Raw genomic sequence first — 26,917 nt, 5'->3', positions numbered from 1 at the left:
GATTTCCTTGTTAGGAAAAAAAAAAAGTCAAAATCACACTGAAAGTTAATCATTTTCCAAATACATTTCCTGGCCACACAATGTCTTGAATTTTACTGAGTTGCTTAGTGTTTTCTTTCATATATACCAACATCTCAACCTTTGAGATTGAAAGATTGGTTCTTCTAGAGCTGTATATATTCCTTACTGTTGAGAAAACTCTTTCAATTTTTGATGATGCAGCTGGTATACAGAGGTTTTTTCTGGCCAGCCTTGACATTATTGGGTAAGTATACTGGTTTTGTTTCCAGAATTTCAGTACATTTATATTTGCTGGAACTGGTTTTGAATTCAAATACTCCTCAATTTCAGCAAAAATGGCTTTCTTGGTGCTTTTTTCACCTCCAGGATTAATATAACCTGCACCAATTACTTTTTTCCTCAGTTGTTCAGTGAAATCAAAGTCGTTATCACCTTCATCATCCAAGATTGAAGGGGAAGGAGTGCTTTGGCTAGCCAAAATTTCTTTTTTTGACAGTTCTTCCATAGCTTTCTTTACTGCAGTTTTGACCACTTCAAATTTTTCCTCCTCATTGTGGATGAGAGGGAAAAATTTGAAGCCGGATGAAAGATTGAATAGATTCCACTTCATCATCTGTTGGTTAAAGATCTGTCAACTTACAACCTCCAGAAACAGTAGGGTTCGGGTTCTTTAAAAAATGCATCGCCGGGAGAAGATCCACCACAGATTCCATTTGATGGAGGTCAGAGCTCCGTTTTGTGGGGTATCTCTGTACTAACTTCGTTCTGGAGTTATTTAAGGCTTTGGCAGCATTAACTAAAGTCATAGCTTTTTGAGAGGGCTGGTTGAAGTGACCTACTAATTTTGTTACTTTGTGGTTGAGAATTGACCATTTTGGACATCTTTTATCATCGACAGCACCACTGACAACTAGATTTAGACGGTGGTCGACAAGTTCAAGTTTGTTGATAGATTCATTGAGCTTCTTGGCAATATTGTCGCCAGTATGTTGTTCGGGGAAGTAGGACATTTCCACCAAGAAGCGCTTTAATTGGAACTTTGAATCTATATAGTGGAGTTTAAGGCTCATGAAAGTCAAATTGGTGTGATCAGTGGTCCACACGTCGGATGTAATGACCACTCCATCAAGATTTGACTTGTCTTAATTGGAAATGTTTTTTACTTGTTCCTTGATGAATTTAAAAAGGAGAGGCATCTATTTTGTAGATATATTGTTTGCTGTAATAGCTCTGAATTGACCGTTGGTTGCAGTTTTCACCATCCGGGTGAATGCGTCAGTTTCTACAATAGAAAATGGTTAAGTGTCCTCAACACCCATTTAGTAATGTAAACAACAGTTCTTATTTGATTGATGTCAGTAACTTCCCATTAAGGTTTGGTAGCCTGTTTTCTGCATTGCCGAATCTGTGTGTTGGAAGTGCTACAAGTTCCACTTGGTCCAGGATGTGGCAATGCTGGTGTATCTTTTGTGTCTGTGGACATCTCCTCTCTTTTTCTCTTTCTTGTGTTTGTTCAAAATCTGAGACTTCAGATGCAAGCTCATCAAAAATATCTGGGATTGTTGATTTTTGCTTGTCTTTCCTTTCTTATTGTTTATATAAATTCAAATGGACTCTTTTCAAATGGTTCCTTAAAGGACTTGTGGTGCTTTTATTGATTAAATATATTTTGCCACAGGTCTTGCATTTTGCCTTGTTTTCCTCCACATTGTTGAAGAATTCCCAAATATTAGATAGCTTAGGCATCTGAAAAGAAAAAAAAGTGAAATAAAAAAAAAGAAACGAATCTGATTAAGTTTGCCATATCGGATCGGACGAATATTTCAGATTATTTATTGAATTTAAAATCCACAAAAATGGATCAGATTACACTTGTCAACAAAAAAATACTTTTTGAATGCACCATAAATCTAAATAGTTTTTTCTAAACCAGTTTTTTGCGCTGATTTCAAATCTGTTTTCAGTTTTCTTCCAGCACGTCTAGTTCTTGAGATATTTGGAATTTTAATTTTCGGACATTCTGTACTTTATCCCAATACATAAACATTGAAATACATTCAATATTTCAAGCACCACTTATGTTTCTATACAAATAAGTCAAAGTCTCTGTGACTAGGTTTATTCGTAAACATTTATACACATTTAATAGTTTAAAGGCTGTTGACTAAAGCATGTAAATCACTTAAAATCTCTGTGAATATGACTTCCTTTTGTAGACTTTTTCTGGTTCATCACAATAAAGCATCCAACAGTTGTCAGCTAACATGCTTTCATTCCAGAATCCTTGGTGACGCTTTTCCATCACTTGAATATCTTGATGGAATCATTCACCTTGTTCATCACTCACAGAGCCCAAATTTTCAGGAAAAAATCCCAAATGCGAATACAGAAAATGCATTTTCAATGACATACGACAGCCCACATTTTGGAACGAATCGAGTAGCTTTTGAATACAATTTTCATATTCACACGATTTGTGATACCCCAAGAAGTTCTTATAAACCCATAAAAACGCTTTCCACGCTTCTTTTTTGTCGGAAGTAAGTGACTCTTCAAATCCATGGTCTTTCAAAACCTCTCGAATTTGGGGTCGGTCAAAAACGCCGTCTTTGAGTTTCGTTGCACTAATTTTGGGAAATTTTTCAACCAAGTATTGAAAACCCGCTGATTTAGTTTTACCTAATGCTTTTACAAAGCTTTTCATCAAACCAAGCTTGATGTGAAGCGGTGGCAAAAATATTTTGTCTAGATCAACCAACGGAATATGGTGAACGCTGCTTACACCGGGTTTGTATTCAGTTCTCAACATCCAATCACGTTTTACGTAATGTTCGTTCACAGCATGACTATCCCATAAACAAAGAAAGCAGCAGAACTTGGTAAACCCTGTTTGCATACCCATTAACATACCAATTACTTTCAAATCACCACAAATGTTCCACTGGTGAGTTTTGTAATCAATAGCGTCTAGTAATATTTTCATATTTTCGTGAGTTTCATTCAAGTGTACGGAATGAGCAATTGGAATACATGGCTTCTGATTGCCAATATGCAACAACACGGCCTTCAAACTCCTCTTGGATGAATCAATGAAGAGGCGCCAATCACGAGGCGAATGCACTTGAGATAAATTTTTGAAAAGACCATTGACATTATTGCAGTAGCACAAGGGTCCATCAATGGTGAAAAACCAAGATAAATCGTTGTTGCGCTTTCGAAAGTGGGATACTTTGACACCAACTGCTAACAGATTCTTTTCTTTCAGTCTTGACGCTAAAAGTTCAGCTTTTTCCTTGGAAAGATACAAGTCTCTAACCAAATCATTCAGTTCACCTTGTGTGAAAACTTTGGGCTCTTCGCCATCAATATCTGGATCAAAGTCAACATCAGCCGCATCTTGACGTTCAACATCAACAACATATTCGTCTTCAACAGAGTCTAATCCATCAGCTGGTGGTACTGGAACGAGCAGGGTGTTGTCATGGAAGAGGCCTCATGGCCGAATCCAAATTCGGGTACACAATTTGGTGCTTATTTTTCGACGAAAATCCAGCAGTATTAATGGTGCAAAAATAGCAGTCATTGAAATGATCTTTTGGTTCCCTCCAAATCATCGGTAGAGCAAATTGAAAAGAAGACTTTCGTTTGTTGATCCAACCTCGTAATAAGCTGCAACAACTATAACAAGCCACATGTGGTGCCCAAGTTTTATCTTGATCTCCCAAAGGACAACCGAAATACAGCTTGTAAATTTTCGAGATTTCTGGAGTGATTTTCTTTCCCTGCCCTGACAATGTAAATTGCCCACAAATGCAGCAAAAGGCGTCTGGCGAATTTTCGCAATTTCTAGGCATTATATAAGTTAATTTTATTGAAATAATTACCCTGAAAATAAAGAAACATTAGTATATTTCACACTTAAACTAGATATTAGTGCAAAAAACACACATACATTATCTAAAGATTCAGACGTGCTGGAGAAAAACTAATCACAGATTTGGAATCAGCGTAAAAAACTACATCTACTAAGCCTAAAATTAAAGCTTGTGCAAATTCATTGTTGACCAGTGTTATTAATAAGGATTACATTTCGGATTAAATATTCGAAAACACGGATCAAATCACATTTTCGGTTTACGGATTTTTTATTGAAATATTTGCCTCAATATTTTCTTAATATTTGCCTTAACAAAACGTGATTGTTTTTGATGCATACAAACATTTTGCGAAAAAGAACTAATTATTTATTAAGTTATTTGAAAATTTTCCTTAATATTCGTCTTAACAATAAATGATATTTGAGAGGCATGAATAAAGTTTTCAATAAAAGAACTAATTATTTGCCTTAATTATTGAAATAAACGTAACAATTTTTCAAATTAGTTTTTATCTCTATTTCTATTTTTATTTCTGTTAATATTTAAGCAGAAGAAATATAACAATATAGATTTTATCGGACCAATTCACTAATTGAAGTAATCCGCAATGTGAAATAGTTCGCAAAGGAATTCAATCCACAAAAAAAAAAAAAAAAACCCGCAAAAATTCAGTTTGAAATATTCTTAACTTTTAAATCAAAATAATACAACAATGGCTTACCGTGATAAATGTAGGTGAAGAATAGAAGACTTGATCTGTTGAACGAATTGTTGTAGGTTAAGATTTCCAAATAGGACTGATTGAGAATAAAAAGAAATCCACTATTTATAGGACGCGCACATAATAAAAATGTAATTTTTTTGGACCACACCATTTAATGGTGACGCGAACGGAACGCGATTCGTATAATTCGCAAAGCGAATTAAAGTTAAATTGATTGGTAAAAATTTTTCGAATAAATAATCCGAACAGCAAAGAGAATCCACAAAAAAAAATCCCGCTAATGGTTCTTAAAAAGTTTTCGGATTATTAATCCGAACAGGGAAGTGAATCCCCAAAAAAAAATTCGCTAGTGGTTCGTAAATTAGTTTTCGGATATATTCAAGGTTTATTTATCCGAAAAATTTTTACGAACTGACTGTTTTAATCCGCAAAGTAAGTCGGATTGGCTTTTTGGGGATTTTACGAACCGAATCGGCGGTGCCTAATTTTAACCATTTACTTAATGTTGCTTGAATATTTACCTTTTTAGATGTTACGAAATAAATAAAACTTTAAGAGAATAAATAAAAGACTTGGTGGTGTGTAATACTGCTTTATGGATACATGCTGTTGATATATCAAGAGCGTGAATATTTTTGTTCGATCTTTATTCATTTAATGTTAGATAAAACCGAATGAACAAACAAAATAAAACGGAAAATACTACATAAAGTAAAAATAAATGAGATTAGCATTTGGTATGTCTTGGTTTAACAAGACTTATTGCTCATCTAAATCTGGTTTGTCTATTTTGCAGTTCAGTTATGATTTTGGCATCACTTGAAAATAACTCTTCCATAGGCGTTGATGAAACAGTTATGTAAATAAAGCATTCTTCACTATTTTTGACAAAACGGCATAAACTATTTTTATAAAACGCAAGAGGATATGAATTTTCTGATTTTATATTCATTTTAAATAACTGATGATTTCATCGTCTACTGATAACGAATCTTTTGATGACACATCTTTTTTGTCATCGCATGAAAATACTTTTCTTTTTTTCTTTTTTTGATTTTATTCTTTGATTAAATGACGACTCTTTGTTTGACAACTTGTTGATATGAGCTCAAGGCTTAACTAAACAACTGTAGAATGCGCTTTTTTAATACAAGCAAGTTTTCGCTGTTTCGTTTTATAATAAATTTAAAAGTACGAATAAATTTTTTATTAAAAGTGTGTATAACTTTTCAATTTTTAGAAAATCTTAACATCTTCGATTAAAATGGTCTTTTAATTTGATGCCAAGATTCATGACTGCACAAACATTTGATTCACTTTTAAAGTTGGAAAAATAATCAGTTGATTTAGGAACGGCTGGTAAAATAATTGAACTAGTGGTGTATTGTGATCCGCTAAAAATTTTTGTAAACTCATGTATTGGCTCTAAAAATTCAATTACATCGCTAATGGTTTCCAGTTCCCAGCTATTAAATAAAAATTATTTATTACCTTTATTCTCTGGTTTGATTATAACGTCTTTGAGTCGCTAAGTTCAAAAAATGACTGCAACATCAAAAAAGCCAATTTCACGGAGTAGGCATAACTTATTTTAAACCAACCAGTTTCCTATATTATTCTAAAATTATGAAGCCACAACCATTTTCTTAAGTTGATAGCTCATTATCTTTTACAAGAACATCTTTAAGAATTAAATTTACTTTTCCACAAAAACAACGTATATACAATTTGTTAAACGGATCTTCAAGACAGTTCGCAGACATGTCTACACTTGTTAAGAATATTTTATCATTTCTTTTCCATTCATTTATAATTAATTCAATTTGTCTCTTTAAATATAGATTAGAATAAGTAAAGTTAGCGAATAGTTTAATTAATAGGATACAGTGAAGTAGCGAGGTGTAGGCAAATGGGGCAAGTAAAACGTGTTTTGGGACGGCAGGTTTATAAAACTTCTCATCTTTTTTGCATCCCTAAGTGAGAACCATAACGCATTACTTATTATTTTGTTTTAAAACGTATCAACTGGTTACTATAATGACAAAAAGGAAACATATTAATGAGTTGGTGCTACATAAAGTAAGCTGGGAATTAATCATCATCATACACTTTAATCATCATCAAAAGTATAACAAATTAGGTTCAATGTTCAGATGTTTTGGTTGAAGTTAAGAAACCTCTATGAATAATATTCTTATGCAAGATTTAGCGTTTATAAATAGTTTATCTTTACAAGATAAACTACTTACAAAGATATCTCTTTATTAATGGGTCATGACTAAATTAAAGATTGGTAAAGTTAAATCAAGTGAATAAATGGAAATAATGATGTTAGTATGATTAGCCGACTAAATCGACTTTTAGTCGATTAGGAGGAAATTCATAGTCGATTAAACCGGCTATTCAATTTTTTAAAGTTGACTATATTTCAACTTTCGACTAGTGGATTTTTGGTCGATTTAGTCGAAGTCAGAAACAAAATTAGTTAATATATATTAGAAGAATATAGGCTATTATTTGTAAGACTTACCCCTATTGCAGGAGGGCGATCGTTCTATTTACAACATTTCATGCTGAGTCAGCATTACACATTTGTTGTATATCCATGCCTATTGTAGAGTTGTTTTCTGCCTGAGCCAAATAAACATAAATTGCATTTCCTTCATCAGCAACTTTTAAAATATCTTTTTTAGGATCTTGTAATATTTTGGTAGAACTAAATCTCTGTTTAAATAAATTTTATAAAAAGATATGTTGCAAAGCTGCATAAATATTTCTAAAAATTATCAATTTAGCAGCTTCAATCTGTTAATGCATGGCCAAGGTCTGTACACAAAAGAGTAATTTTTGCATAAATATTCTAAATGCAGTGAGTCTAGCAATCTAAATTTAGTGCTTTAGGCAGTCTATAGTATTTGTATAAATAAAATACTAACCGTGTACTAGGTTCGTGGTACACTTCACTTCTTTCACAGGTTGGAGACATGTAGTATTCTCGCAACGAATTATAAGGCAAAAAATCGTCATGAGAAACCTTCTATATCAAATAATACTCCTTCCGTTTCTTTGTGCTAAAATTCCATTCGCAAGTAAAGATATTGAACCAAACTTGTGTCTTACAAGAGGAGAAAGCTGCAACCAATTTAAGTGGAAAAGTTGCTATAGATCCAGCAAAACTATGACAAGGTCACCATGAGAACCTATATCTTTAATTTCAAAAGAAGAAGAGTTTATTGCTCTTGAAGATTCACCAGCATTATCTGAGTTTGAAGATTGGGGAACTCAAAGTAGTACTCAAGAATCTTCTGCTAATGGAACACCAATTGGAACTCCATTGGGTAGTCTCACGTTAATTGCTCACACTCCAACTATGTCGAGACACACCTCAATTGGGACTGCTAGTGCTGGTGCTGGTGCTGGTTTAACAACTGGCCATGATTAGACATATTCCCTGTTTTGTTTTATGTCTTTTCACTTTAATTGACCTTTAATTAATTAGGTTTTATTAATTCAATTGACCTTTAATTGATAAGCTTTAAATTTAATTTGATTTTGTGAGTTTTCATTTTAATTTTATTTATGATAAAAAAATACGCGAAGTCACGTAATGATGCCAATAGGCGCAATCAAGAGTAGCCCCGCCAAAAGACGCCATTTGTTGCTAAAGTTTAATTTGTTAAATAAGCTAATAAAATATAACATTAACAACTGATATTTGTATCTTTTTTATTGTTTATAACAGCAGATACTGATAAATACTGTTAGTTATCTTTAGTTATCGAAAAATAACGAGAAATACGAAAAATAACGGGAATTACAGTTATCGTATAAAAACGCAAGTTTATTTTTTACCTCTAAAAGCTCCGCTAATATCGAAAAATTTCGATTACTTATTCAAAGAAGTTTGATAACTTATCGTTTTAATAACATTTTCGATAACGTCACGAAAGTATATCGTATCGAAGTTTTTCAATAGGCAGACGCCTAATTGAAACGTGCCATATTGTATAATATTTTCATATTAACTTGTTACATCAATGTATTTAAGAACATCGATTGACAGTTAGGAATAAACGAAGTGAAATAAACATGTGTTGACTTACTGTGATTGAAGTATTCTGCAAAATATACTTCCATCGACTGACCGTTAGGGATAGGCGCAGGAATATGTACTTATATCGACTGACGGTATGGTTGTGAGAAGGCAGTATTTTCATTATTTATATTTAAAAATTAAAAGAAAAGATTTAGTTTAAACCCCCTTTTAAATTTGTTTTTATAACGATTTTACTTTTCACGAGTTTTCCCTTTACCTATGAAGTATTTGAATAAAAAGGACAACAATGATAGTATTCTTGTTCTGTTACGTGATATTTTGACGAAATATCTACGCATTTATGCTGATTTCAAATATGAGCTCCGTTTTTGCTGTTCGACATTACCAAAACATTAAAATTTTTGTTCTTATAAACATTTTTTTTCTCTGTTCGTTTTCATCATATTTTCGAATAACTCAAGTCGTCTTACATTAAAACATGAACTTACATTAGAATGCCGGTAAACCAATAAAATCTTTACATACGAAAATAAAATTATTGTTTGAATTTAATCCAAATTTTAGTTTTGTCAATTTCTAAAAAGTTACAATTTCAATAAATAGTTACAAACATAATCCTGTCTCATTCTGTTACATTTTTAGGCTGCTATATGCATTTCCAACAATACTTAAATACTTATATTACACTAGGCAAAAAAAAACAAACTTTAAATTAGCGTTAAACTCTTTTTTTTTTTTAGTTTTTAATTTGATAACAGCGGACTCTACATTCTGTGTGCCCATTTTGTGAAGAGAGTCTTCGTGACTTAAGAAGAAGAAAAGCGGTCTTCTTTTAGTTGTTTTAAAAGTTTTAAGATAACCATTATACCTCATTACTGAGGCGATTTTTGTAAAAATAAAGTAAAATAAATCAGACAACAATAGCTTTTTTATCCCAGCATCTCTGCGGTTATTAGACCGATTTCAGACTCAAAAGAAGTTTTATTTCCAGTTTTTGAAAGATTTTAACCCAACATACCAGATAAAGAAACTATAGTATTAATAATAAATTTGGGAGACTTATTGTACAATGTTCAATATTGAAACCTACTTTACTTATTTTTCAGAATAAACTTCATGACTTTTCTTAGCAAATAGCTGAGTAGTAACTTTTTTTCGATTAAACAAAAATAACCTTTTAATTAAATTTCTTGGCAGCTCTGCGAACATTCTGACTTTAAAACAAGATAGCAAAACTTTTTCTCTCATTAAAGTTGTGCATTTCCATACATATTCTAAAGGCGATAATTCAAATAAAAACTCAAAACTGTCTTTAAAATAGGGAACCAAAAATTGTCATTCTAATATATTTGTAAAAAATCTACTGTGTTGTTAAAGTAGTGTTTCAGTTAATTAAATATCTGGAGCACAGTTCGATTATTTGTGTTGATCTTTGAACGGTTAACTTTCAACTTGGTTTAAACAAATTTTCTTGTTATCTCTGCATTAGAGCTATAAGTTAAAGTTTCTACCAAACTGAGATTTTGTAAGGAAACGTTACGTTGGCTTCAGTCTTTTTTATTTTGTATAGTTTACATTAATTAATTCATAAAAAGCTTAGAAATTAACTGGTTGCTTAGCGACTTGTTTGGCAAAGATGCTGAAACATTTTGAGTAGTTCTATATTGTTTGCAGCTAAACAAGTTGTTATTGGAAATATTTTTTCTGATGCAGCTAATGTAACTCGCATCCCGTACGATCAAGAATGACTCCTTTCTCTGAGTAGAATAGTTATTCATAAAAGGAGTTTTTTCTAACAATAACACAGGCCGAAAGTTTCCACTGCGGCACAAAACCTACTTAGTAGAATGGTAGCAGGGTTTAAATTAAAATGTAGACAACAAGTTGTTTCTTCGATTTAAGATATGGCATTAATTTATACTTCAAAACACATTTTTATCTTCAAACATCTAAATTTCTCACAGCTTACTTTAATCCCGTACAATATAAGTTATTAAAAATCGGTATTCAATTCGTTAAAGCATTGTTGTTATCTTTTTAGTCATACACTTTAATCATCATCAAAAGCATTTACAAATATTTTGAAGGAAAGGAACTTTGGTTCTCGAATGATTTTGTAAATTTAATGTTTTTTCATTATGATGTTTTGCCATAAAGTTAACGTATTGCGTGAATTAGAAATTGCAAAGTCAACCTTGAACAATATAAAGTAAAAAGGTTTGTGTTAATTTAAATCACGTTTTTTTAGGAATCTCAAAATAACTAACATTGCTAAACCTAATGATAATTGCATGTAGTTCTTTGAAGCAATTATTGCGCGACCGTATTTTTGTTTATGATCAATAAACTAAAACATTTTTTCACTCAACTCGTTACAAATTCATTAAACTAAATTTTTGCACTACTAACAAGTTGAATTACACCAAATTATTAACTTACATTAAAATGCAGATGACGGAATAGAAATTCATACTTTTGTCAATTTCGTTGGCGCTGTTAAGTTGTGAGCTTAATAGAGCTTAATGGCTAATAGCTTAATAAATGGACGTGATGCTTCAAATGCGCATGCTCATGACTCATACATGCGTATTCAAAGAAACAAATAATGGAGCTTTTAAAACAAAGTTTCAAGATATCTGAACACAATCTGAATGACATTTAGTAAAATAGATGGTTATTAGGAATTGAAATTCAGTGTAGCATTTGTATTAATTTATATTGCATGTTAAAAAGTTTTCGAAATAGTACATTCAAATTTGAATCTTCGGTCTAAATTCTATTACTGTAGTTTCATAAGGAACAGGCATAATGTCGCCGCAGGTCGGGTTTGACAAAAGCAAACAATTTATGCATTTCTAAATTGTTCATAGTCCCTTGTCTTTATAGCAAGCGCAATAGTTGCGGGTTGCCAGTTTAGCAATCATATCGGTATGGTTGGCTTTCTTAGTTGTTGCTTGAATTTATCGTGGGCAAACGGCATCTTGAGATAATATTTACGGCTTTAGATAATCACTTAGAATTTATTTATTAATACTTTTTTTTTGCAAACATAAAAGTGCTGTATCTGAAGCAATAAAATTGCACAGATTGTGTGTAAAATAACATTTAGGGCGTATCGAAAGTTCTTTTCTAGTCATTTCATAGATCTATAGTAGAAATGCATTTGTACTAAAAGAGTATATTGAGCTATTTATAAATGAGTTTTTTGTGGAAAAAATCAAAAAGCATGTCTTAATTTGTAATTTGATACAATTTATTGGTAATATAATGTATAAAAAAAAAAAAAAAAGGGTTTAAATAGTTATTTTTTCACTTAATTTTGAAAGTAAATGTACTTAATAAGGTTTCAAGAGTCAATAAAAATTTGTTAACGGAGACGTATTTTTATTATTGTTTTACCCACCGGTAGTTTTTTTGACCTTTTTTCCAGGGTTTATTTGCACTTTGTCAGAAGTTCATACCTTAGGAAATGCTAAGATTTTCACGATATGCATAAGCGAATTCAAATCACGCTTTAAATAACAAACCAATATTTTGGTCTATAAAATGAAAACGATACATGTAGCAGTTAAACAATTATTATAAAAATTGTTGTTATGACATAGTAGAACACTTGTGTAACCAAAATTTTGAAAATAGTGACTGAATATCACAGTAATCGGTAATGTTTTGCGGTATAAGTAGTAAAAAACTAACAAAATTTAAACTAAAGCTGCCATAAATCCATAACTAATAAACCAATCCAACTGAAATTTTATCCAAAGTTTGGTGTGGATATAGGCAACATTTGCACCAATTTTTATAAAGTTATATGAGTGGTTCTCATTCTACAGGCGTTTTTTATTGGCGCCATATAAGTGGCGTCTTTGGTCAGCTAGGTTGGCATTATCATGTCCATGATAACTGTTTTGACCGTAGTGAAGTTTGTTTCCATTTAAAGCCGATGTAGGAGCATCTCCTAAGCTATTTAATTTGCGGGAAAAATGACAAAATTTTTTTCTGCATATTGAGTTCAATATAAGTAATATGATCATAGTTTTATATTGTTCAAAACTAATTTATGGCGTGGTTTGTTTATTGTACAATTCTCAACAGCTGAACTGGTTCAAATTAAGATTTCAATCATTAAAATCATAAAGGTACTAAAACAAATTTGGCAGCGGGTTATGACTTGAAATTAAAATTGTCAAATTCTCTTTTTTGCATTTTCTTACAATGACTATGCCACGTCAGGATGGTAAAAGTATTTAAGACCATACCCATAAAACCTCGTAAAAGGCTTTAAGGCCATACCTATAAATAATTTGTGAGATCATTTTATAAAGACAATCGCTTTTTTTTTTCAGTTTAATAAATACTCACATGTTGATGATTTTGAACAGCTGGAAGGGCTAAAAATAATTCCTACTAAGTCTGGATACTGGATCAAGTTCAAAGTTAGAATACAAAATGCGACGATATGAATGCATTTATATTCATCCTGGTCATAAAATGTTTTAACATTGAAAAACTACTTATTTATGTAAACACTTCAGATGTCCTACATTTAATTGATGAAAACCACTACTTAACTGCAAAGATACCAGTAAGTTTTAACTTCAACCTCATGGTTTTTGTCGCTTTCAAAAGCCCATTTCAAATAAATTCTAGAGATTCAGAACAGGAAAAAAGTTTTGACAGCTAAATTGTGGTCTGAAACAGCAAGCCATTTAATTCCTGGCACTTTTTTCCCCAAAATATAACTGCTATAGATGCAACTTAAAAGTAGCACTTTGTAAAACTCCTCAAAGATCTTCTTCGAACTTCAGAAGAGATTAGAATAATTTAAACTTTTTATCTGGTTCATTGACTGATGAGCTTTATTTCATCCACTCGTTGCTGTAGAATAGTTAGATGAAGTTGATAAATTCCCTTATTTTATTCACTTTAGGAAAAATTACAACTGCTTCACGCGGTAGTTGTTAAATTTATTGTTTAGCAAACATAATGAGTAGTTTAATTTTACCATTTAAAAAAGTTTGTGACAAGTTTCACGTATGAAAGTGCAAAAACTCTTTGTTCTGCTGTATTTAGGAATACCCTTAAAACCTCAGTAGCAGCCTTTGTCATTAGGAATTGAGCATTATTGTCTCTCCTTTTCGAGCATATATTATTAGGAAAGCTTCAATGAGTGCTTAGACTCGTTTTCTTTCTGAAACCCAAGTTTTTACTTTTAAATGTTTCGGTTGTGCATCCCTGTCACATCTCACTTTTATTTGAACTCTTTGGATTTTAAGTAAATCACCAGCCTGAATGTTTTTTACACAAGCTCAAATCAAGGCTCATCTTGTTCCGTGCCTAACCGTTGGATAAAGGTACATCTTTAAGGCTCATTTTCTTTTGCGCCAACGAACAATGACTCGTCGCCTCTACATTAATATTTTTTAGGGTAACAATTCAGTCATTTAGACATTCACTAATTGAGCTATTATTCTTGTTTTGTGCTTTGTAGTTATTATTTAATAATTTCATACACATTTTGTAAGTATCTTTTAAAAGTCGCAATGTCTTAAAGGCTAATATCAGCTTGCGTTAGTTTAATATGCTGCTAGTACTGTGCTGTCATTCTTATTATCGGCCAAATCAGTTTATTATCTGAACTTTTTATGGTCTTTATCCACCTATTCTGATTTGTAACTGCAAGTTTTATAATGTATTTTCACAGGTTTTATAAGGTAACTTGCACAGCTCACGAAGGGATCTTCAATTTCTCAGTAACGCATCTACGTGCATTTGTGCATAGAAGAAATAATACTACGTTACGAAAATGATAAGTATTTTTTATTCCACCAATAACTATTTCAAATGATCGAAATATAAATTATATGAATTTCTGAACCTACTTATACATCATCAAAAAACATTAATTGACCTAATAGAAAGAATTTGTTCAAGGTTTCTTTTATACTTTTTTCAATATAAATCAATATTTAACATTGATTAAAAAAACATAACTTTTCTGAAATTACATATATTTGCGTAAAGCTATCATGCATTTAATAATAGTGAAAAAAAGACTCGAAGTTGCCGCTACAATCAGCCACAAACCGTTTTAAGTCGCAGTAAGCCGTAACCAGCCTAAGGAATTTTAAGCCACGCTTGCTTAAGCTGTATTGGCTCTATGCCATAGGTAGCCTTGACACACAGCTTACAGCAGTAAGCACTTGTGTGCTGACTTGACCCAGCTTTATCTAGCTAGCAAGCCAAGGAGTTTCTGAATCAGCCATAAGGCTAAAAAATCTACCTTTTTAGGGTCTAGATACAATTTTTTGACGGAAAGTAATAATAAAAACATGCTTAGTATACATGATTTAAAAAAGTAGCTTAAATTAATGTAAAAAGGATGTGGACTTATCAATTCGATTTCTGATATATCTTAAAATTTGTAAGTTAAAAAAGAGGAAAAAAAAAAGAGTTAACCTTTATTTCATACTTCAGTTAATGTTTCAACGACTCCTGATTTTGTTTGGTAACCATTCTTACAAATGCATTTATTGCTATCAAATTTACAAAGTTGGAATTAGTTGAGCAGTTAAACAGAAGCATACTACACATGTCTTTATAAAACACAAAACATAAGTGAACATATAATGAAGAACGATATTGATATTAAAGAGATTATCATCATTCAATAAATGATAATTATGAAGATTATGCTTTTAGATATATTTTTTAATTTCCCTAACGTTGTTAGGATAAATTGAGCAGCTGTGTGGGGTAAGTTAAAAGTAAAGTCAGTAAGTAAAGTCAACAAGTGATGCCAGATAAGTGTTTTTTTGAAGAATCTAAGAGAAAAAAAGGCAAATATTATTTTTTACTTTTTTGGTCAAATATCGAAAATGTCCCCGTGCATCTCACTTGATTGCGATCCAACAACCATTTGATACGAATTGTATTACCATTATATATACCTATCTTTATCCATTAGATGTTTTGTCGTTTAATGCGTAGTTTTTGAGATATTTTAGTTGCTCAACTTCCCCCTATGCTCAACTAGCCCCGCCCTACCCTATAAGGAAATCAAATAAACGAAAAAAAATTTAGCATCTTTACACTTTTGCTTGAAATGAAATTTCGATAGTAATTTATAAAGTTTTATCTTAATTTATCGTAAGAACATTTCCGAAAGGCATTGCACAAATCATTTGATATAGACATAAACATGTAACTATGTAAAAATGATTATCAAATTTAGTAATTTAGTTGGTTTACACTATCTATTCTTGAATAAAGTAGAAAGATAAATTTTGCAATGCCCAAAAACATATAAAATAATCACCGCAGTGGAACTAATTAATTTTTCGCGTGCAAAGTAAATAAAAATAAATTAAGAAACAAATATTTTACAAACCTAGGAATTTTTTGAACATAAAATTGAATGCTTATTAAATTAGTTTATAAAAGTTACCTGTTTTTGTTAATTCTGGCATAAAAATTAAATGTCTTGTTACATTATCCAAGCAGAAGCCGAAAATTTCTCCACTTCTTGCTAGCATTAACTTGGCAGTTGCAAGGTTATAATCACCGTTCAAGGGATTTTTTCCCAAAATGACCTTTTTTAAATAAATTGTTGATTGGAAAATATCAGACTGTGGGCGGGCTTTTTGGTTGCAGCTTAAATCAAAATGCATTAATGAAGTTAATGATATAAATACTTCTGATGGAAGACAGGATATTTAGTTGTGAGATAAATCAAGTAATGTTAAAGATGTTAATGAATTAAAAACGTCAGACTGAAGAATAGATATTTGGTTGTTGTCTAAGTAAAGGTCACTTTAAGAAAATAATGGCTTGAAAAAGTCACAGGAAAGATTAGATTTTTATTGTAAGATAAACCAAGTGATTTTAAAGATTTTAATGAATTGAAAACGTCAGATGGAAGAATGGATTTGTAGTTGATATCTAAATAAAACTCACTTAAAGAAGTTAACGTCTTGAAAACTTCAGTCTGAAGACTGGATAATTGGTTCTCTATTAAATTAAGTGATGTTAATGAAATTGATGAGTTGAACATGTCAGAGTGAAGACTTGATATTTTGTTAAAAGGAAATCAAATTATGCAAATAAAGTTAAGGGCGTGAAAACGACAGACGGAAGATTGGTTATTTGGTTGCTCATTGTATTAAGCGATGTTAACGAAGTTAATGAGTTGAATATATGAGCCTGAAGACTGGATAATCTGTTGTAAAATAAATAAATGATGTTAACAAAGCTAATGACATGAATACGCTAGATGGAAGTATAGATATTTGGTTGTGAGATAAATGAAGTTCCTTGAATAAAGGTGAGGAGACAAAAAAGTCAATCGGAAGATTGTTTAATTGTTTTGATGATAGTTGAAGACTTGCTTGTGAAGTTAATGACTTAAGTACGCAAGACGGAAGTATAGACATTTGTTTGTGAGATAAATCAAGTGATGTTAATGAAGCTAATGAGTTGAACGAGTTAGCCTAAATACTGGATACGCAGGTGAAAGACAAACTCAGTCACTTTAATAAAAGTAATGACTCAAATAAGTTAGACATAAGACTGATTAATATGTTGAATAATAATTGAAGAGTTGTTAGTGAAGTAAATGTTTTGAATAAGTCAAGAGCAAGGCTTGTTGAAGCCTGTTCGGCTTCAACAACCCTTCCTCTTGAATTATTCAAAAAGGAGTGCAATTTGTGTTTGTGTCAGAATTGACCATAGTTTTTTTGAGTAAACATCATTTGTTGTTGTTGACACTCATAGGGTTTATATATAATGTCAAGTATTTCTGGGAAAAGACGTATTCGTACCATTACGGTTACTGCAATAAAAAGTATATTTCAAAAAGCTAGATTGCAAGATAAATTTTAGCTAAGGTAGTAACTCGTTAGAAGAACTATTCTGTTTAAAAGAAGTTTTGATTGAAAAATAAAATAAAGTTAAAGCTATTAATGATGATTTGATTAACTTAATTAAAGACGATGATAAGTTGCAAAATGAAGAGAATTTAGCTAATGAATTTTTTTTATAATTTAAGAAAAATATTAAAATAATTGAAAAATTTAATGATAATAATTGTAAGAGTAATAATAAGTCGCAATCTGGAAGTGCACAAGGCTCTACATCTACTTTTGGAAAGAATAATATTAGATTTCCTCCTTTAAAGTTAAGTACCTTTGATGTAAAGCCTGAGGAATGGCAGAAGTTTTATGAAAATTTTAAATTTGCTATACACAATAATGAAGATCATTCCCCAATACAGAAACTTAATTATTTAAGTAATTTATTTGAAGAAAAAGCATTAAAAACAATTTCAGGCTTAAAGGAATGATAATTATGACACATCATTTGAACTGCTTAAAGAAAAGTTTATTAATAAACAACTTTTAATATCTTCACACATAAAGTCACTCCTTTCTTTAGAGAGTGCAAAGTAGAAACAATATTTCCTCGCTACGTCGTATACATGACAATCTTCAAGTTCAAATTAGAAGATTAGAAAATTTAGGTATAGATTCCACTATGTATGGAACTTTATTAATTTCTACCATAAGGCAAAAAATTCCAAAAGAGCTAAATTTAATTATTGTTAAACAGTTTGATTCTTATGATAATTGGTATATTAAGGGCAGTTTAAAGTCTTCAAAATGTGAATTACAAGCTAGAGAGAAAGCTCATTCAGGCAGAGAAGGTAAAATTAATCATTCCACTGCAGAGGTGCCTCATTCTAGAGCTTACTTTAAGCCACAGATTGATTTAAAATAATTTTTTTGCAGCAATAGTCACAGAAGTGAAAATTGTAAAACTAAGACTAATATAAGTTCCAGGAGAAACATTTTAAAAGAGAAGAAGCGTTGCTTTAATTGTCTAAGGCCGGGCTATGTCTGGTAATTGTCGTTCTAAAATCAGTTGCTTTGAATGCTCCGGGAAGCATCACGTGTCTATGTGTTTTAAAAAGTTTCCTTCTCATGTTGATGATGAAGAGGAGTCAATTAGTAAATTGACATTTGTTGCAAGTAATGAATTATTAAAATCTAAGAATGCTTTATTCCAAACAGCAATGGTCATTGTGAGGAATAAAAAAAATACACAGATATGTCGGCTTCCCTGTGAGAGTTGCTCTCAACTAAGTTATATTCCGCCATCATTACTAAAGAGCTTTTTCTTCCCACAATTGGTAGGAAGCAAATAAGTATTAAAACCTTTGGTAATCAAACCTAAACACAGACTTTAGATATGGTTCAGTTTTCAAAAGTAATCATAAAAAATTTTTTAATATCTATAATATGTTTCGTCAAACTCATATGAGCTCCTTTTAGTGGTCAATTTATAGAAGTGGCTGTCTATTCTTTTGAGCATCTTAAAGGTCTCACTATATAGTAATATTGATAGTAATATTGGTTGTAGGTCCTTAGAAGTTGATGTATTAATTGGTGCTGATTATTACTGCTCATTTTTTAATGGCAAATTAATTCGGGGCAATACAGGTCCTTAGAGTATCCAATACCGGTCAAAAAATCAATACCGGTTTTTCGGTATTATAAAAATATAATACAGGAATACCGGTATTAAAACCGGTATCAAATATTTTAAATTTTTAAAGCAAAATAAATAAATTTAAGAATCACGAAAACTTGAAAAGAATTCAAATTTATTGATCCATTTGGTAGAACCTTTATCTTTTATTCCATGAAAGTGACCTCTTAAAAAACAAAGAGCATCCAGAGTTTTGTCGTCCATTCTGCACCGCAACTTGTTTATAATAATACCGGCAGCAGAAAATGCTCTTTCGGATTCAACACTAGTTGGCCGAATCGTTAAAAGAAGATCATAAACCTGTTGCAGATATTTTACTCGCACACCTTTATCTTCGAAGAGACTCATTTCTTTTTTTAGACACTTGATTATATCATCAGCGCGTTGTGGCTGTTTCCCGACTACCTTATAGTTTGTTTGTTTACAAATGGCCTTGAACATGTATTTTTTCATTGATTTCTCAGAATCTTTTCCTTCGTTAATCTCAACTGCGCTAACCTCAAAAAGAAGAATTTCCCGGGCTCGTTCTTCAACAGCAGTGCTTTGATTCCAAAGCCCCTTCTGATTTATAATGCTTAAAAGTGAATTGAGATTAACGCTTTTGGTGCACGTGGAAAGTAAAAACTTAATAAGTTTCAGTTTCTAATACCATCTTCTAGACATTTATGCAGATAAGAAATTAAATTGGACAACTGCGTTTTTCTTACAATAATACGTTGTTCTAAAGCACTCATAAATTCTATGCTCAATGATGACTTAATTTCACATAGCCTGTCAAACATAAGTGTCAATGCTGCATCCGTAGAAATTAAGTTCGCATTCTTGCAACAAAGTGACTTAACGGCTAATTTTACCGGCAAAAGTGCTGAGATAGTAGCTGAAACTGTTTCAAAATAAGTTTCTGTAAAGTTTATATTAACTTTTAAATCTATATCTAATTTTTGAATGCATGACTTTAATTTGTAAAAACGCTCGAGCATTGCAAAGAGGCTATTCCATCTAGTTTTGGAATCTGCGATTAAGAAGTATTCTTTACGAAAGTCGAGCTTTACATAATTCTTTAGTACCTCATTTTTTAATGTTGAACGTTTGAATATTTGTACAATTTTCAACTTGACTATGTGTTATTTCTGTATCTTGTTGTTGTATGTCTTAATCCATCACTAAGCCTTCCTCGTATGTATTTTAAATATATTCAAAGGCACGATAGTTTTCGTACTCTTCGACGTCTGAATATGAATCGAAGTTTATTGATTCATTCGAGCAAAAGGTTCTTTCTTCGGTTGTTTCTTTTTTATATAGAACATCTACAACTGCAAGTTGAATTGCATGGGCTAAGCACAACTGCTGAGCAGCCGGTATTAATTTGTCTACTTTTTTCATAACTGCTGCACCATCATTTGTTAAACAAACAATATTCTTTTCCAATGACAAACCATACTGACTCAATTCACTACCATTGATTCGAAGAAGTCCTAATTTCCAAAAATTTGACTCCGAGTGAAGACTCACGTTTATGTTTCGCCGTTTCCTTAAGGAAGTCCACTCATCAAAAGTACTACTAAAGCCTTTTCCATTTAACTTATATTCTGATATTTCTTTAATTACTAACTGGAAGTTTATCACTTAAATTTTGGAAGTTTATCACTTAAATCTAATGCTTTTAATGATTTTCGAAGATCATCTGATGTAAAGAAAATTCTGAATGGAAGCCCATCAAGTGCTGTCATTCTAGATAAGATTGCTGCCAGCGTGTCTTCTGTAGTTTTTTTTTAAATACTTAGTAATTTTAAAGGAGGCGTATCAGATATTGAACTAGATTCACCAAGAGGTTCAGTAGCATCTCATTTTCGCAATATTACATTATGCTTTGTTTTTAAATGTGTATGAAGGGCGCTTGTTGGGCCACCTGCTGTTTTTATAATTTTTGCGCACTTCTTACACTTTGCACTGTGCCCTTTTTCATTTTTGAGAAAGAAAAACCAAATAGAATATTTATCTCCGCCTTTTGAATGCTCAATAAACTTTATAATTTCGCTCTCCATCAGCTAAATTAGAATATTATCTCAATTTGTAAATATCTGTCACATTTTATCTTCACAATGTTTATATTAGTCACATAATATCACTGATATAAAAATTTAATACTTAAATGAAATGAATTTAAATAAGTTTAAACTTAAAAACGTTAATTTTTTAAACTTACCAAAGTTGTTTTTGGTAATCATTTAAAAAAAACTATTAAAGAATTAGGTATATAAAGATTTTGTAATTTGTAAAAATGTTAGCCCGTTTTTTACTTTTAGATCCTCGCCGTTTAACTAAAAATGTAAAATCAAGAACTAAAGAAAGAACTAAAGAATTTTTAAGGCATTGCTTTAAAGTATACGCACTTACGATTGTTTCAAAAAAGAATAAAAACAACAACCCGTAATTTTAAACCTGCTGGGAATTTAAATGATTTTAAAAATGAGTCAAGTAATAATGAGAAGAGTTTCATTAAAGAGTTCTCAATGAATCAGATTTTGACAACTTTACTTTTATATATAAGGTTTTCACTCAAGCAAGTAGTTTAAACACATGATAGAATACAAAATATTTTAAAAATAAGCAATAAATGTTTACGAACTTTGATATATATGTAATCTGTAATACGACAATGCGATACGTCTCTAAAATAGTTGCATTTTAACATCTACTTAAATGTTGTAATACTTTTATTAAAACTTTCTTTATAAATTAATTTAAATAGGTACATGAAGTATACAAATATTGCTGAAAGTAATAAATAAAAAATAACCATTCAAATACCAAAATACCGGTGTTTATGCCCTTTGATACCGGTATTCGAAACTAGACAAAATAGACCGAAATCCCGGTTTTCGGTATCCCGATACACCGGTTTTGGATTCCCTAATGAAATATGAAACAAACTAATAGCATTTTTTTCTTTTCCTAACAACTTCTTATACAAAGATGAGTAATAATTTTTGTGATAATCTTTGTGATAATCTATGTGATAATATTTTTGATAATCTGTCATGACTTGCATGAACTCAGAGAGCAGAGATCGGAAACATATCTCACTCATGGAGATGATAGATATTAAATGTTAGGAAAAACAATAGGAAAAAAATTACAACTTATCCTCTCCGGAAACGAATACTTCAATGAAAGTTTGTTTGGTAAACAGAAAATTAACATTTTCTAGTATTTAGTTTTAGAACAATTTCATGGTTTTGTATTAGTTTTGCAGTTTTGTTTCTCAATAATAAAGAAATCTTTAAAAGAGAAAAATAAATCAGAAGAGAAAAAGCAGGTTTATTGATAAAGTCAAATCCGAAGAATTAAAAAAAAAAGTTAGGATTCCTCTTATGAGAGGGATCAGCATAAAAAAAACTGAAGACCAATTTCTCATTCCTGGTCCACAGCCTTCAATACCTTCTACATTTACAAAGCAAGAGTTATTTTTCAAAGGTCTTAAAAGCATTTCTAAAATAAGCAAAAGTATATTAAGTTGATAATTAGAAGAAGTTTGTAATTATAATGTCAAAACTACCGTAAAGTTTGAAATTCTTTATAAAATTTTGATGAGAATGTACTTAGCTACCAAATATTCAAACATCTAATACATTATTTTAAAGCAACATGCAAGTTATAAAACCAAGCAACAAAAGAAAAGCAAGCTTTACCAAAAAAAAAAAACTTTCAAAATACCTGCTATACAATTCTTGCCGCTGGAAAGTAATATCATTTCATGAGGACACGAGCAGTTTGCAAAACCGGACTTAATTCGACATATATGAGAGCACCCAGAATAAATGCACAAATCTAGAAAGGACAAATAAAACTGATTCAAAAAAACATGTATGTATGTATGTATGTATGTATGTATGTATGTATGTATGTATGTATGTATGTATGTATGTATGTATGTATGTATGTATGTATGTATGTATGTATGTATGTATGTATGTATGTATGTATGTATGTATGTATGTATGTATGTATGTATGTATGTATGTATGTATGTATGTATGTATGTATGTATGTATGAGCAAATGAAAAATTTTTATGTATGTGTTAATGGATGTTTTTGGTAATAAATGCATCAGCTTATGACAATGACACTATTAGAAGTTTTAGTTTCATTTTTTTTGTTGCAGAAGCGGAATCGAAGACTTCAATTGGTCACTTTAACTTTATTTAAGGTCCTTGAATAATGATTGACTTTCTTATATATAAGCATTGATAAACTGGTTTAAAATTTAGATTGTGGGTGAATGTTGTAATGGCAAATATAAGAACCATGGCCGATGCTTAGATGATAGAAAAAGGATACAAATAATTTACTATATCCTCCAACAAATGGCAGCGCTTTTTAACTGATTAACATTTTTACATAGAGAAATAGTCACTTAAAAAAAAACAGCATCGCTTGCCATGTCAAAGGAATCAACATTTGGCTGTATATCCTGAATTTAACCAAAAAGAACTTCAGAATGCAAATCCTGCTCAATCTTCATGTTGGTCAAAAAATACTTTTAAAGAAACGAATGAAAATAAAATATAGTTCAGGCCAACCATAAAGTATTTCAAGCCCACCGCCTTTTTGATGTTGCAATAAGAAATGCATTTCAAACAGTAAAAATTGATGAGAGTGTTTTGCATTGTTTTCGCTATTAAGGTAAATGATGTCTCACCATAACACTATTTCATCCACAATAACAAGCGTTCTTCGAAAACCACAATGTTTTTCTTAGTGATCTTAGATGTGGCATGAGTTTTAAAAAAGTTGAAACGGTGATTTTTATACTAGCTATAGTCTACTTATGAACAGAGGGTTCAAATAACTTTTTAAAAGCCAAAAATTTGAACTCATTCTAGCGTTTTCTAAAAAGGCGATTACTTACCAATTTATCTTTCTGTCTAATCTTGCACTAATTGTTTCTTTATCTTTGACTAGTGGATGCAATTCAGTTTTCAAGGCGTTTTAGCCTCACAATTTGTAGTCAATACAAAAGTATTGACTGAAACGCTTGAAAACTGAATTGCATTCACTAGTCTCTTCTCTTTGGATATTCTTGGCACTTATGAACTTTCTCCCCATTGATGCCTTTGGCTTGCTCCTAACCGCATAAATTGTAATTTTCGCACTCTAAGGTGAAACTTTGGCTTCTTTTTTTGTTTGTGTAATTTCCATTTTTATTGCAGGGAAAATAATATTAGGTGACGCCAAATTTCAAGCCCTTAAGCTCGCTGACTGCTAAGATACTACCAGTTATCTGAATGCGGTTTTTGAGGTACGCACGCCAAAATATTTTTAAGTTTAGTAGACAAAAATAACAAAACTATTCCTAAAAAGGCTATCAAACTAACCGGGAAGAACTTATGTTTTCATGTTTTTAGAAGATGCAGAAACAACAGAAAAAATACAAACTTCCGTTCGCACGCCGGGTGCATTCTACATGGTTTGATGGAACGCACCTGGTGTTGGCATTATCTTATGCAACTAACGAACCGTGATGCTCTACAGTCCAATGGAAAAGAGAAGTCTCAAGCCCTTTAAAAAAAAGGATCCTGCAAGATGGACTGAGAATCTTTCTTTTGATGACTTCAAATGATCAAAATTACTCTTGAAAGTAACAGAAACCTAATTGTTTTTCAGCTTAACCTCTAAAAAAAATCAACAATTTCATAAAGTTATTTAAGTTTTAAATTGGCTTCTGTAAACTGAAGTTTAATTTTCTTTCTCAATTTTCCTTTTAAGAACTCTTCTTAGCTTTAAAAAGAACTTATCATGTGTTAACCCATATATTGAATAGCACATAGCCGTGATTAGTGAAAAATATTATTTGCACTTTTGTTTGCAGCTAAAAGCTTTCAAAGAACTGTGGCTGGAGAAAAACCTAGAAGGTAACATTCTGACATTTTTTTTGAACTCATAGCTGCTGATGCCAGAGTAAGTATCATAAAACACTGAAAAGTTTAACCACTATATTCCATGGCACTTAACAAATTTAAAACCTAGGAAAAATGGAAAAGGCAGCAATAGAAATGAAACAAAACGGATTTTAATTAAATCTGATGGACATTGTCTGGAGTGAAAACAGAGAATGTTTGATAAAAATAGCTTCTTACAATCTAAACACTGTAAGAAATTAGTCTGAAAATTCATAGTAGTAGAGCAAATATATCGACCAGCAAAACAAGAAAGGTCCGATAAAACCTTTAATTGTAACAGACATCATTAAGAGAAATAAATAATTTTTTGTATTATGATATCGACTTTTCAATAACTAACATGATTAAAGATCAAATAGGTAGATAAAAGGTTGATAATACTGAATAAGGGAGAATTGCTTCAACTTTATGAAACTTAATCTTTTTCTTACGGTGCAAGCAGGAAGGGTAGGAGGAGAATTTTTCATTGTCTCAATGGAGAGTGAATCGTTTTAAAGAAAGTTAAAAATGTAATTAATGTAGTAGAAAACCATAAAACAAATTGTTCGACAAATTAAGAAAGGGAATGCTAACAAAAATCATTCGCAACCATAACTTGATTTACTAATGAGCCTTTACCAAACGAGTCGTTTATGACAGGTACACGCTAAACAAGCAAATTCCATTAAGTTGTTAATTCTATTAAAAACTACACAAAAATAGTGTATTAATGTAAAGAGAAAGATGCTTGTTAAGGGAAGCAAACTTGCTATATTATATGTAATTGGCATTCACACCGCATTTTTAAAAATGCTTTAAAAAAGTATTCTTTAAACAAATTAGAAAAAATTTATACCATATAAACAGTCCTTGCCATCAGTCTGCAACTTATAACCAACTAAACATGAGCATACTGCAAACATTGAGACTTGAGTACCAAGATGAGAACAACCTTTATAGTAACAGGGATCTTAAAAGGAAAAATACAAAAATGATACTTAATATACATAAAACAAGTTTACAATAAAGTAACCATAGTTGATATAAAAAAGTATGCAAACTATATTACATTATCAATCTTTTATTAACAATTGTCATAAATGAGATCTCTTTTTTTTCTTTTTTTCAGTGAAAATTTAAGAGTTGTTGAAGGTTAGCAAACAATTATGCTGTCATGAAATAAGTACTTTTTTTTATATAATTTTTTTATCTCGCTCAAACTAAACATCTAACTCATTTTCTCTTTTCTTTAATACATATTCAAGATTTCCTCAAAAATAAACATTAATTAAATAGATATTGGGAAACTAAGGAGTCTTTCACTCGTGTGTGTGAGGGCTAGCACGCTTATCTTTCAGAAAGAAAAATTGGTTTGACATTTTGAAAAATAAACTTAAGTAACTATTTCTCGAGCAACAAAAGACACAGCATCTGGTATGACACAAGCATAGAAATTTGGGAATAGTGCACTCAAAACTTTCCATTTTATGTCGAGTAAGTTAACCTATATCAACCAATTTTTGTTACATTAGTAACTATAAGACTTATTTAACGAGTACAAATTTTTTGGTCAGTATTTGTGATGAATCGGTCAGTATTTTTTGAAATAAATGTTCAGTTTTTTTTGGTCAGTATATATATAATTTTGGGTCATTATTTTAAACAAATGGTCAGTATTTCACTTTAGTTTTGTCAGTATAAATAATAAAATTGGTCAGTATAAATATTAAAATTGGTCAGTAAAAACAG

At 31.1% G+C, this 26,917-nt stretch overlaps 1 protein-coding gene and 1 long non-coding RNA gene across 8 annotated transcripts in view; one reads left to right on the top strand and one right to left on the bottom strand.

Annotated features, from left to right (window-relative positions):
• The window catches only part of LOC149891334 (uncharacterized), a 111,099-nt gene extending 99,916 nt beyond the window's left edge, over window positions 1-11,183 (bottom strand). For 6 of the 7 annotated variants that reach the window (XR_016451097.1, XR_016451096.1, XM_090083002.1 and 3 more), the window contains exon 1: window positions 11,120-11,183. The gene's annotated coding sequence lies outside the window, so the exon portion shown is untranslated. The remainder of the gene's footprint in view (window positions 1-11,119) is intronic. The other variant, XM_090082999.1, reaches the window with a different exon arrangement.
• LOC149891333 (uncharacterized) lies at window positions 4,507-24,803 on the top strand. Its single transcript, XR_016451100.1, has 3 exons — window positions 4,507-10,897; window positions 24,440-24,528; window positions 24,635-24,803. It is a non-coding gene; the product is annotated as an uncharacterized LOC149891333 (long non-coding RNA).
• Window positions 24,804-26,917: the final 2,114 nt, after the last annotated feature.

Source organism: Hydra viridissima, unplaced genomic scaffold, assembly GCF_058129835.1.
Source record: "Hydra viridissima isolate aposymbiotic clone 2 unplaced genomic scaffold, HvirCarnegie_v1 scaffold_3, whole genome shotgun sequence".
NCBI classification, from domain to species: Eukaryota; Metazoa; Cnidaria; class Hydrozoa; order Anthoathecata; family Hydridae; genus Hydra; species Hydra viridissima.
Note: the sequence above shows the minus strand (reverse complement) of the source record. Positions and strands in the feature narration are given on the sequence as shown.